Below are 12,057 nucleotides of genomic sequence, written 5' to 3'. Positions count from 1 at the left end.
TGGGCGAACAGCTTTCCATGGCTCAAAAAAAAAAAATGATTAAACAATAGAAATAAAAAAATAAAAACTTCAGGTCAAATAACAATCTTTGCAGTCTCACCTTCCAAGGTCAAAATTTCCAATAAGGATGATAGACCACTGTCGCAAAAGTGGCATGTCCAGCTGGAAAAATGAACAGCAACAAAAAGAAACTCTCACTATGTCAATAAGTGTTTTGTTGTTCAGCATCCAGTGTGACGTAAAGGGCATTCTAGGAATAGCATTAATTTTAACTTAATGCTGAAATCTTTAATGCGCACACAGAATTAAAAATATAACATTATGTCTACCACCATCAACCTGAAGATGCCACAGTCAATCCCCGCATGGTTGTCGTGGAAAATCCGATATCAGGAAGAAGTCAGTTATGTAATTATTATTTTACAGTATTAAATTACAACTTAATAGATGCATTACATAATTTATACTTTTACCCAAATTTGTAGTCCAGTTCTCTTTGTCCAGTTGCCAGGATTTAGTGACTGGGATAGGTGACATTTGGCAGGTGTTTCCAGGATAGAAGGAGGTCAGCAAAATCTTGTGGAGACTCTGCACATAGGTTAAACTTTAAACTGTACACCACTCCATGCGGGGCAGAGAATCACTGACCACCCACCTTCAATGGAAAGTTGAAAAAAAATAAACGTGCAAATCAAGCAGTCAGTGTGAGTCTTACCAGATGCTCCCCAGATCTTCTGGAATATCTTGTCATGAGTGTCGTGTCTTCATCTCTTGCCTAAGTCTAAGAATTAGATCCATCCGCGAGCCCTTCCCATCCAAATTACAGGCCTTGCACAGCTTACGCACAGTTGAAACCTTTTGAAATACAGACGAAATATAGTAAGATGTTACTGCACACTGCAACTCAAACAAACAGTTGTGTTCAAAAATAATAGCAGTGTCTTTTAAAACGTGAGTAAAGCTCAAAAGCCTCATATTTTTTTTTATTTCCATTCATTGGGAACACTGCACATTATATTTTACATCAAAACATGAAGAAAAAAGTACAAGCGGATGGTCCGTAAAACCCATCTGTCTCTGGTAAAAGTTTCTGAAAATGTCCACTGGAAAATGAGCATGCAGAGGGGGTTGCTGGTGGCGTTTTTCAGGTCTCCTTGCTATGGTTCTTCACAAAATCAATCCAGTTCTTCTTAATCACTTCGTTTTTTGGAAATTTAAATAAAGTGATGGAGCTGATGTGAACATTTTGGCATCCAGGGAAGACGCATTTTTGGGATTTTGAAGGCATAACTAGCGACTAACGAGTACGTATAGGTGTTGCAATAAAAAAAAGGCAGTTGAACTACCGTTAAGGTACCGTCAAGTCTTCTATACCGTGGTAGCGGGCGGGGTATATGCTAATTTTATGTTTAGGACAGCCCACAAAATCCTGGACTGAAAACTGGTGAAAAACTGTCTGAACCTTTAACTCCACATTTCAGTAATGTATCGTTCAAAGTCTCTTCACGTGTTTTCAGAAACTGTCCAACATTTGTGTTTTGAAAGAACACATGGAATTGCCTTTACACAGACTTTAAATGGTCTAGCCCTGGTCTGACAGATCTCATCAATACATATGTACCACATCGCTTGCTCAGGTCAGTCGACAGACAATTAGTTCCCACATCTAGACTGGCGCTCAGGGCTGACAGGGCTTTCTCAGTGGCAGCTCCAAAACTATGGAACAGCCTCCGCCTCCAGATCAGGTTGGCAACCTCGCTACCAGCCTTCAAATCTGGATTAAAAACACATTTATTCACGCTGGCATTTAAGAGTTGATCAGTTTTCAATTTTGTTATTGTCTACAGTATTTCTGACTCACTATCCATTACTATGTAATTGCTTAATTTGTCTTGAACTTGTTTTATTTATTCTTCCTTCTAATGTGTTCTTTGTATTTTATATCTGCAGTTGTTTTAAGAATCTCTGTTTAGGGCCTGGGTTAGATTTCCAGCAGCAATGGCTTCTTTTGGTGTTGATCCTAATCAGTCTGGCCACGGTTAAAAATTGAGCGAACTTCTTTGTCAGAAGTACGGGCAGGGGTATCAGGAGGATTTTGGCACACATTCACCAGTGTATTTATCATGTCCTCATTGCTTAATATCGGACAGACAGACACTCACGGTCCAGAAGTGCTACTAGTAGGTGCAGATGCCATAAATTGAGCTGGGCGGCAGGCTGGCATTTTTAAACAAGCAAAATGAATTATCGTACAGCTTTGTTCATCTCGTACGTAATGTACGCATTACTTATTGTGCAGAAGGTGCACACTATCCCTGTGATTGCATTCTTCTGCAACTGGCTGTCTTGGATGTTTTTGTTCCAGGGTCTTACGCCAGCGCGAGGGGTGCATTCTCTAGTTTAACTCTGATTAAGGCGTATACATGCCGGAGAAAAATCGAATTCCAAGCGCAGTATCTGGGCGTCTTAATCGGAGAACTCTGATATTAGTCAGACTAACGCATTTACATGCACTTCAGTTGTCCAGTTAGTCTAATTAAGGCAATTCAATGATTTCTTTTTGTGTGAAATTTTGACGTTGTAAGTCAAGTTTATTTTATATAGCACATTAAAAAACAGAAGTTGGCCCAAAGTGCCTTACAGTCAGAGCGGATTGCAAGGATAAAAACTAATGGTGTAAAGAAACACAAGATAAAAATAAAGTAGACAAAATCATTAATAATGCAGCCTCAGACTGAGCGAAAAGCAAGATCATAAAAGTAAGATTTTAAACTGGATTTGAAGTTGTCAATAGTGGGGCAGGACTTTAAGTTATGGCGTAGGCTATTCCAGAGCTTGGGGGCAGCAAAAGAGAAGGCACTGCCGCCTTTAGTTTTTAGGCGTGAATGGGGGACTGAGAGAAGCCGATGTGATTATGACCTGAGAGATCTGGAGAGAGCGCAAGAGATATGGCAACCTTCCTGGAGACGACGACGTTCCTCTGCAGACAGTTTAGTGTGTCCCAGCTGCATGGGTTCCTCCGCTTCGGGAGGAGTCTTCTGCTGAAGATGTGGAGGAGGAGGGTGTGAAGAACTCCGCTGAGTGGTTGTAGACGATGCAGCACAGGTCCGATGGTGATCAGCTGAAGGCGTTCTGCGGCTCCGCTTACGTTCCTGTAAACTGTTGTCAGTTCTTATGGCAAGGGTTATCAAAGAGTCTAGGGTGGCGGGTAAATCAAGAGGCACTAACAAATCCTGAATCGGGTCAGAAAGTCCTTTAAGAAAATCATACAGTGCCGTGGAATTCCACCTGCTGTCAGTGGCTAGAGTCCGAAAACGGATGGCATAATCGCACTCTTAATCCATACCTTGTCTGATGTTACTTAGTGCGCATGTCTTGTCTCGGTCAGGCGAGATAGGATCGAAAACCCCCCTCAGAGTCTCTATGAAATCCTTGAGGGAGTCACAGATCGAAGAACCGAGACCACTTGGCCATAGCCAATGCCTTCGCTCTCCCGGTGAGATGGGAAACCATGAACGCCACCTTGGACCAGTCTGTGGGAAAGGCTGATGGCAGATGTTCATAATGCATTTCACAGTCTACGACGAATGCACAGCACTTTCCAGACTTACCGGAAAACTTCGCTGGTGCAGACAGGGGAAGAGCAGAGGGAACTAGAACTGGCAACGCTCCAGCAGCCGCTGGAGACAGTGTGGGTTTTGTGGCAGGAGAGGAGAAATTCTTGAAGGGAATGTGGATTTCTTGTACTGACAAGAGGTTCACATGGGTCGACATGGCAGCTTTGAACTCCTCCTGACAGACCGCCAGCTCCTTCACTCCACGAAGCAGAGAGGACATCTGCTCCTCCTGCCGGTTCAGGCGGGCACCCTGAGAGCGAACAGCTGCAGTTGGGTGCTCAGAGTCGGCTGGGTTCATACTGGCCAGTTCGTACTGTCGCGGCTGGAACAATGGCTTGAACCCAAATGCACGACTCGGAAGACAAAGTACAAAATAAACAAATCGTTAATAATCAAAGTTCAACAGAAAATCACTCACTGGGAGGAAACATTAAATACCCTAAGAAAACAAAAACCACTCGAGAGGGAAAACCTATTAACAAAATCAGGGAAAAAGATAACCAACGAAAAACCACTCTTACAGGGGAAAAAACTATGAAATGCAAAGTATCAAAGTAAAATACAAAACCTGATAATGCACAAGACAAGGACTTAGACGAGGCTATGGAAATGTGCTGGTTCTCTGGCACAAAGGACAAGACAAACTGGCAACAGACAAAGGGAGATGCAGACAATATATACACAGGGTAAAGGGGAACAGGTGGAAAGAATCAGGGCAGGGAAGACAATCAGACCGGTGACACATGAGGAAGGGCAAGTGACCTGAAACAAGAGTTACCTTTCAAAATAAAACAGGACAACATAGACACAAGACAACCTAAACATAGCCAGCTTTATTAGTCATGACAGCTTTGTAGGAAAACACATTTGGTAGTACATTACAATGAATTATATGATGTTATTTCAGAAAATCTCTCCTGTAGTAGTTAGCACATTTACAGAATGAATTACTAAAACAAACAGAATAGTTTAAAGGTCATTTTATTGATTTTTTTGTGTGTGAATATTTACAGTTATTAAATACATACTATGTCCATATAAAATGTTTTGTCAGAGATATCACCTGTAATGGTTAGGGCATTCCAAATATGATCTACTACAGCAAAAGGAAAGATAAAAAGTCATTTTATTGATTTCTATTGAATATTTTTAGTTATTAAATATATACTATGTCCATATAAAACGTTTTTTCACAATAACCTCACCTGTGGTAGTTAAATATGATCTACTACAGCAAAAATAAAGAAAAAGTCATTTTTATTGATTTTAGTGAATATTTTTCATGACGAAATTCACACTGAAATGTGTAATTGACAGACGGTCCGAACTGAATGTCAAGCGAATATCCAACAACCAAACTAAATTCACCTCGGGTTGGGAGTGTCTGTTGTGAGCTTATGGGCACGTCAGCTTGTGTGTGTGTGTGTGTGTGTGTGTGTGTGTGTGTGTGTGTGTGTGTGTGTGTGAGAGTAAGTGAGACTGCTGCCTGCTGAACAGAGAGTCGCAGGAAGAAGGATCTGAAGTGCCCGTGTTTTGGCTACAAAAACCCGCCATATAATCATCGGCCTCTGCCATCGGTAAATGTCATCTTTATTTGCAGATGGCCGATGGCAGTTAAGGCACCAGACTTATTGCTGGCTGTTTGATGGATGAGTGAGGGACAGTGTCATGGTCGCTATGAAAAGAGCAGAGTATGAAAAGCGTCAAAGTATAAAGCCAGACAACCAGGGGAACGAAACTCCACAGCAGTACCACAGATAGAGTCATAGGTGCAGGGAAACTTGGCTAAATGCTTCATTATCACCTGGCAATATTCCTGATGCAAAATACCATAGCTTCCTCAGGGGTCCCATTTAGTCTTATAGGCTTCAAATTGTAAAATATTTATGTGTTATGTATTTTCTTCTGTTTCTTCAGCTGACGTGCTTTTCTACAGTAGCTATATCAGCACTGTGTTTGGCTAAGTGCTCGTTCAGGAAGACCTCTGTTCCCTTCAGCTTTCCCCTTTGTTTCAGAAGTGCGCTCTTGTGTTTCCTGTTTGTGAAATGCAGTATTACTGCTGGTCTGTCGCTGGCATTCCTCTTGTGCAGAGGATGGCATGCCTCGATGTATTTACAGTCCAACTTGATTCCCTTGGACTGTAGGAAGTCAGCCACCTGTTGCTCTGCGGAGTCAGCATCCAGCTCACCGGGCACCGGGTTCTCCCCCATCGTTCATGCTCACCGCTCAAGCATATGACCGGGGCTTTATTTTGAGCCCAGTGATGATCACATCATTGACTTGTGGAGGCCCAGCATGAGGTTTGCCATTTGCCTATTCACTCACAGGCTAATGTCTGTGACAGTTAGCTGGGTAGCTAGTCTAGTAGCTGGCTGCTTGGTGAAAAACTCTTTATCCCTGATGACTGGCCTATGCGTCTGTCTGGGCAAAGCCAAAGGTAGCCTCTGCGTCTGGAAGGGCTAGCAACATCCCAGGTTGCGTCTTGCATCGGGATATTTTTTGTCCTACCTCCTCACTTTTGCACAATGGCTGGATCGACCTTTCTTTCATCCTGAGGACCATCCTGAGAAACTGCTGTGGTTTCAAAGCTGAGTATGAGCTTCTGACTCATGTCCTTCAAAACAAAGTGTCCCCAAACAAGACTGGGTCCATATTCATAGCGTGTTTTTTCACACAGGGACTCTTCCTGTGTCTTTGGCATTCCCGTACAGCTGAGTGAAGAAGTCAGACAAACCAATACATTAAAAAAAGGTGATCTTTGTTTTAATCCCCAAATCAAAGATAAAATTCTACTGTAAGACGATCACTTCCAGGTGATTTCCTCAGTTTCATTGAGTGTATAGCATCAGTGATTTCTGAACATAAAAGCTTAGTGTCACATTTCTCTTTAAAGTTTTCTGAAATCAAGGGTGTAAAGTTTTGTATGTGTTCTATAAATGTGTCACGCTTTACTTGATTAAATTCAGATGTAGGCCTATATAGTTTGTTGTAAAACAAGGTGATGCAATTAGAAATGTTATTAGGGTCAGAACATATGACACCATTTACTATAAGATATGTAACATTATTTCTCTTTCTATTCCTTTTCTCTAGTGCAAAAAAGTAACTGGAATTTTTCTCTCCTTCTTCTAACCACCAAGTGGTCGAGATCTGATGAGAGCACCTTTAGCTAAACACACATACATTCACATACATTCTATCAAGCTCTTCACTGAGACTTTTTTAATGTTATTAATTCATCCTCAGATAAGTCTTGCTTGGAACTTAGGGCTGTAACTGATTTTTTTTTTTTCTTTGCTGCGTTTAATTGCAACTTCTCTAATTTTAAATTTAAAGAATTCCCATTTTTAAACTGAATTAATTTCTCTTCTATTAAATATATCTTTAGCAAGTAAATTTACACCCTTTACATTTTTTATCATCTATTGTAGGCCTGACATGTCTTGTCTACCAACCTCAATATGAATCCCCTTAAATGTGATAGGGTGAAGGCACCAGTGCAGCAGCAACAGCAGATGACGCCGATATATACCTATAAAGTAAGATATACTTTATCTTTTTATGTGAAGTACTCTCTGGTGTCGGGGCATGGTTGTTTGGTCGGCTGTGCTCTTTAATGACAGCAGTCTTGTTTTGCTACTTTAGCATTTGTTTCTGTGGCTAATACCTTCCTCATTCGCTTACTATATGATAACTAGTTACTGCATTGAGGCGTGTGAAGCTTGTAATTTAGTGTGGCATTAGTAACTATCCATTAATTTCATTATTATGTCATGTCATGTCTGTAGCTGTTTGTTTAGTAGCTCAGCTAAGCTAACTGACGGCTAGTAATTAGCACCGTTAATAGCTAAATGTTAGTTGGAGCTTGCTAATCCTCTAAAATAAATAAAAGATTTCACAGATTAAGAAACATTAAACCTCTCACGCTGGAGGATTGACATAAACCATGGCCTTAACTGTGGACGTACCTGCAGATACGGGAGTGCATTGGATTCACTGGATTTAAAAAAAAAAGAAAAAAAAAGCCTTATCTCGAAAAGATCTCGTAATTACGAGATCAGGATCTCGTAAGAGCTACAACCCAATGTTCATCAAAACGAGCCATCCTTGGAGCCACACTAACAACATTAGTGTTTACTAGGACTTTCCATAATTTCTGGGATTTTTTATTAGGAATATTAATCAGTAACTTCAATGTGAGACAGTGTAGTGTCACCAAAATCACTACACACTTAATTGATCTCCTACAGATTACACTACAACTCTTGGTTTGAAAGAGAGGCATTTTTCATACTAAGTGTTGTAGTGTAATCTGTAGCAGACCAATTAAGTGTGTAGTGATTTTGGTGACACTACACTGTCTCACATTGAAGTTATTGATTAATTTTTCCAAATAAGGACTGATCTGCATTAACTTTAAGCATCTAAAACCATCTCCATAACAGTGACAGTAACAGTGTTTCAACAGGTATCATATCAAATTAATACTAATGTATTCAAAATTAAAAAAACTATTTATTTCACTATGTTAAACATCTAAGTATTTGGAACTTCCTTCTACTCCCTCTATGGCCCTATGCACATCCCTAATCATATTATCTCAATGGATTCAGCCGTTGCTTCACAGTCTTTAAACTGTGAGTAGCCAAGGTCCCTCAGTGTGCGGAGAGCCACTGTTACTTAGTGACTCAATGTCTGCGCAGCCAGGGACACCTTCATCTTCTGGTTGTCAAAGTGGACATGCTTGTGTGTGATCTTGTTTGCAGCATGCAGTCCGTCCTTCATCTGAACATCGTTGAGACAAACAATGTATTTCTAGTTGATGGGGCCAGTGGTGTTCATTATTGGGCTGTATGCCTTCAAAATCGTTATTGGAATAAGAATCCTTTTTACTCACAGCTCACACAAGTACAGACATGAAAATGTAATGCATCACATGCAGTTATAACTATGTAAAAAAAAAAACACACACACAACAATAAAATTAAAAAAAAAGAAAAAAAAAGCCTAGAACAACAATCAACATTTACCTGTAACATGTTGCGTGCAAGCTTCAGCATGTGGCAGGCATCCATTATGACGAATACACTCACTAGTCACTGGATGTGCAAAAGAGGTCTTCAAGGGTTCACGAGGGTTTGCCTTGAGGTCACAGCCGAGTTGGTTGCACATGCTGATGTTAGATGCATGTCCATCCATTGTCATGCACACCACCCTGAGACCACGAGCATGAAGTTCCTCCAATGCATGGACAACTAAGACCTTCAGTGTTTCTGGTGCCTACCATCATAAACACAAGAGCCCTAGAGGCAACATCTGTCTCATTTAATCCATCCCCCATATCCACAAACCCTGACATTGTTTGAGTTTGGGGATTGTACTGCACATGTTTTTTGTTTTTTTTGGCCATGGCATCTAAAATCAATGTCACCAGTCTAGGGATGGGCATGATTAATCGATATTTGATCGTTAAGAATTGTGTCGATCACGTTATTTTTTTTATCGATCAAACGTTGGTATTTAATAAAAGGTGCTGTATAGTGTGAGTCTTAAAGCAATGCAATGACTTTCACTGTGTGGCAGCAATGAAACATTTTACCAACCGGGGGCGATATTTGACTTAGAAAAACAGTATACTCAGCTACCTGCGAGTTTCCGTAGATTTCAAAATTAATCATGAAGAGGTCACGGCAAAGTGTAGCGTCAATGATGTACCACTTGAACAACGTGCATCCGACCCTGGTTAACGTCAGTGCACCCCAGGCTGGCCAAGTTAGTGCGGAGGTACCTGTGCATCCCGGCAACGTCAGTCCCCTCAGAGCGGGTGTTTTCAGCTGCTGGACTGACGGTCACCAGGCTGCGCTCGCGTCCGACCCCAGAGCACGTTAACATGCTTATCTTTCTCAACAAAAATCAGTAGGCTGGTGCTGAAGTTACTGTTAGGCGTCCATCACCAATGTAGCCTGTATGGGAGTTACTAGTTATTTTTTATGAGGCTTTGTTAAGTAATTCATTGTTACGTAATCTCCCCCTTACTTTCCCCTGTCTTTCTCGACTCGGTTTTAAGTTAAGTACATTTTGACCAAAGTGTTATTATGTTTTTGAATAAGTTATTGTTTAATATGATCGCTGCACCGCATATTAAGTTTATCCATTGAACATCGGGCTTAACTGCCATAAGAGTTGGACTGTCCTTCTTGTAATAAAGATTTCATCGAGGAAAAAACATTGTATTTGTATTTTTATTGCACTTTTAATATAAAAAATATAATGATTAATCGATAATTGACTGTTAATTTTCCAGATGATCGATCAAAGAAATTTATTCGAATGCCCATCCCTACACCACTCTATATTTTGTCTAGTCTTCCTTGCGTCTTCTTCCCATCATGTCCAGCATGTGAAGGCATCGCCAACCTCGTCCTTCCACAGGTGTCCCTGCAGCGAGCCCCATGTATGTCCTAGCTACCACTGGACGCCACATACACCTGTACAAATGAGTACACAACAATAAAACAAAACATAATTTCATTAAAGCAAACCAGAAATGGTCCAAGAGTTTGAGTTTACTTTCAGTCTTTTTACACATAGCAGTCGATCCCCTCAGTGTACACCTGATTTTCTCCATATAGACAAACTAAAAAATGTCTTTTATCTTTTAAGTATCAGCTGTTTAGCCAGGAGAGTTACAAAAGCTACAAAGTTCTTTTCTGTGATTTAATATTCCAGGTGGGAGGGTGACTCCGGACAGGGCAGTGATTGTAGATGGTGTGGCAGGGACAGAGACAATTTGCCAAATTGTATTGAAGATTTACAGCCAAAAATGATGCAATGAAAGGCATGCCCAAAGCATATGGAAGTCAGTAGCTGGTGACGTGTCACAGACATGATTGACATCCTCATATATTTGAGACAATCTGATCTTCAGGTAAGTGATATAGGTGGAGAATCTTACACTGTGGCAACCCGTGCCTAGCAAATGTGGAGGAAAAGTGGAACCACCACAACTATGGAAGAATTATTTATCTTTAATAATTTTCAGTTTGAGAGCATGATTTCTCCTTCTCGTGCTCAGATTTATTGTCCTCGTGCTCAGATTTTGTGCTCGCACTCAGATTTCTGCTGCTTTCTTTCAAAATGTGTGCTTGAACTCAAAACATCACATGCTTGTGCTCACATTTCTTCTGCTTGGACACAAACATTTTCACCAGCCAATAGGGAGACAGCGAGAGTGTGGCCAAATCTTGGGTGTGTTCCTTCACCTTTTTTCAGCGTTCCGTAGGGGCGGGTATATGGTCTGTTTGTAAAACTGCCTCTCTCTTAAAATACAGCAATTTACCATACTAGCCAGCTATTTGAATCGTCACCTATTTAAGATGCCAGCTTATTTATGTATAATTAATCTTAAATAATCCTAAAAAGAGTTGTCGTTTAGATATCGTATGATTCTATTTATCGTAGATTGTTTCTAATTTTATATTAGCGGGATGTTTTATATACTATAAATACACCTGACAGTGTACCTGTCTTATGGTAGCTGAGTGGTTAAGTACATTGCCACCTGTTGTGTTTTGGGCCATTGGCTAGCAGGATGTCAATATACTGAACACAAGTATTTAACTTCTCCTACAATAAGTGCAGACAATGGCAGAGCCTCCAACATCCTGTTTGTTGTTTAATGCAACTTCCCCTGAACTTATCTTTAAGACTCTACTTCTGTGTTGACAGTATTGTACCCACCAGGAGGATGCAATGCTTTCCATACAAGAAGCCCTGGATCACCAGTGACCTGAAGGAGCTGCTGAACAGGAAGAAGAAAGCCTTCAGGGACGGGGACCGGGAGCTACTGAGGAGCGTCCAGAGGGAGCTGAAAAGAAAGCTGAGGGAAGGGAAGGTGAGGCATATCTGAAGACTACAGACCAGTTACCTTGACATCCCATGACGTCCCACCTCAGGTAACCACCTCCCAACCACCTCCTGAGCACAGTTTGGAGGAGGTGGAGGTGGTGCAGGACTATAAGTACTTGGGCATGCACCTGGATAATAGACTGGACTAGAAATGCAATACTGAGGCTGTCTACAGGAAGGGACAGGGCAGACTCTACTTTATGAGGAATCTCCGGTCTTTTAATGTGAGCAACAAGATGTTTCAGATGTTTCACCAGTCTGTTGAGCAGAGCCAGCGACACAAAAAAACTGAACAATCTGATCAAGACGGCTGGCTCTGTGCTGGGGACTGCTCTGGAGCCCAAGCAACTGGTTGTGGAAAAAAGGATGCTCTACAAACTGCTCAGTATTATGGACAATAGCTCACATCCACTACATGTTCAAATAACAGAGCAGTTTCAGTCGGAGACTCCTGCAGCTCCACTGTAAAAAGGACCACTACAAAAAGTCATTCTTACAGACTGCTATAACTTTGTACGACTCCCCTCTGTTC

The sequence above is a fragment of the Larimichthys crocea genome, chromosome XXIV, assembly GCF_000972845.2.
Source record: "Larimichthys crocea isolate SSNF chromosome XXIV, L_crocea_2.0, whole genome shotgun sequence".
NCBI classification, from domain to species: Eukaryota; Metazoa; Chordata; class Actinopteri; family Sciaenidae; genus Larimichthys; species Larimichthys crocea.
The sequence above is the reverse complement of the archived record's forward strand: the minus strand, read 5'-3'. Positions refer to the sequence as shown.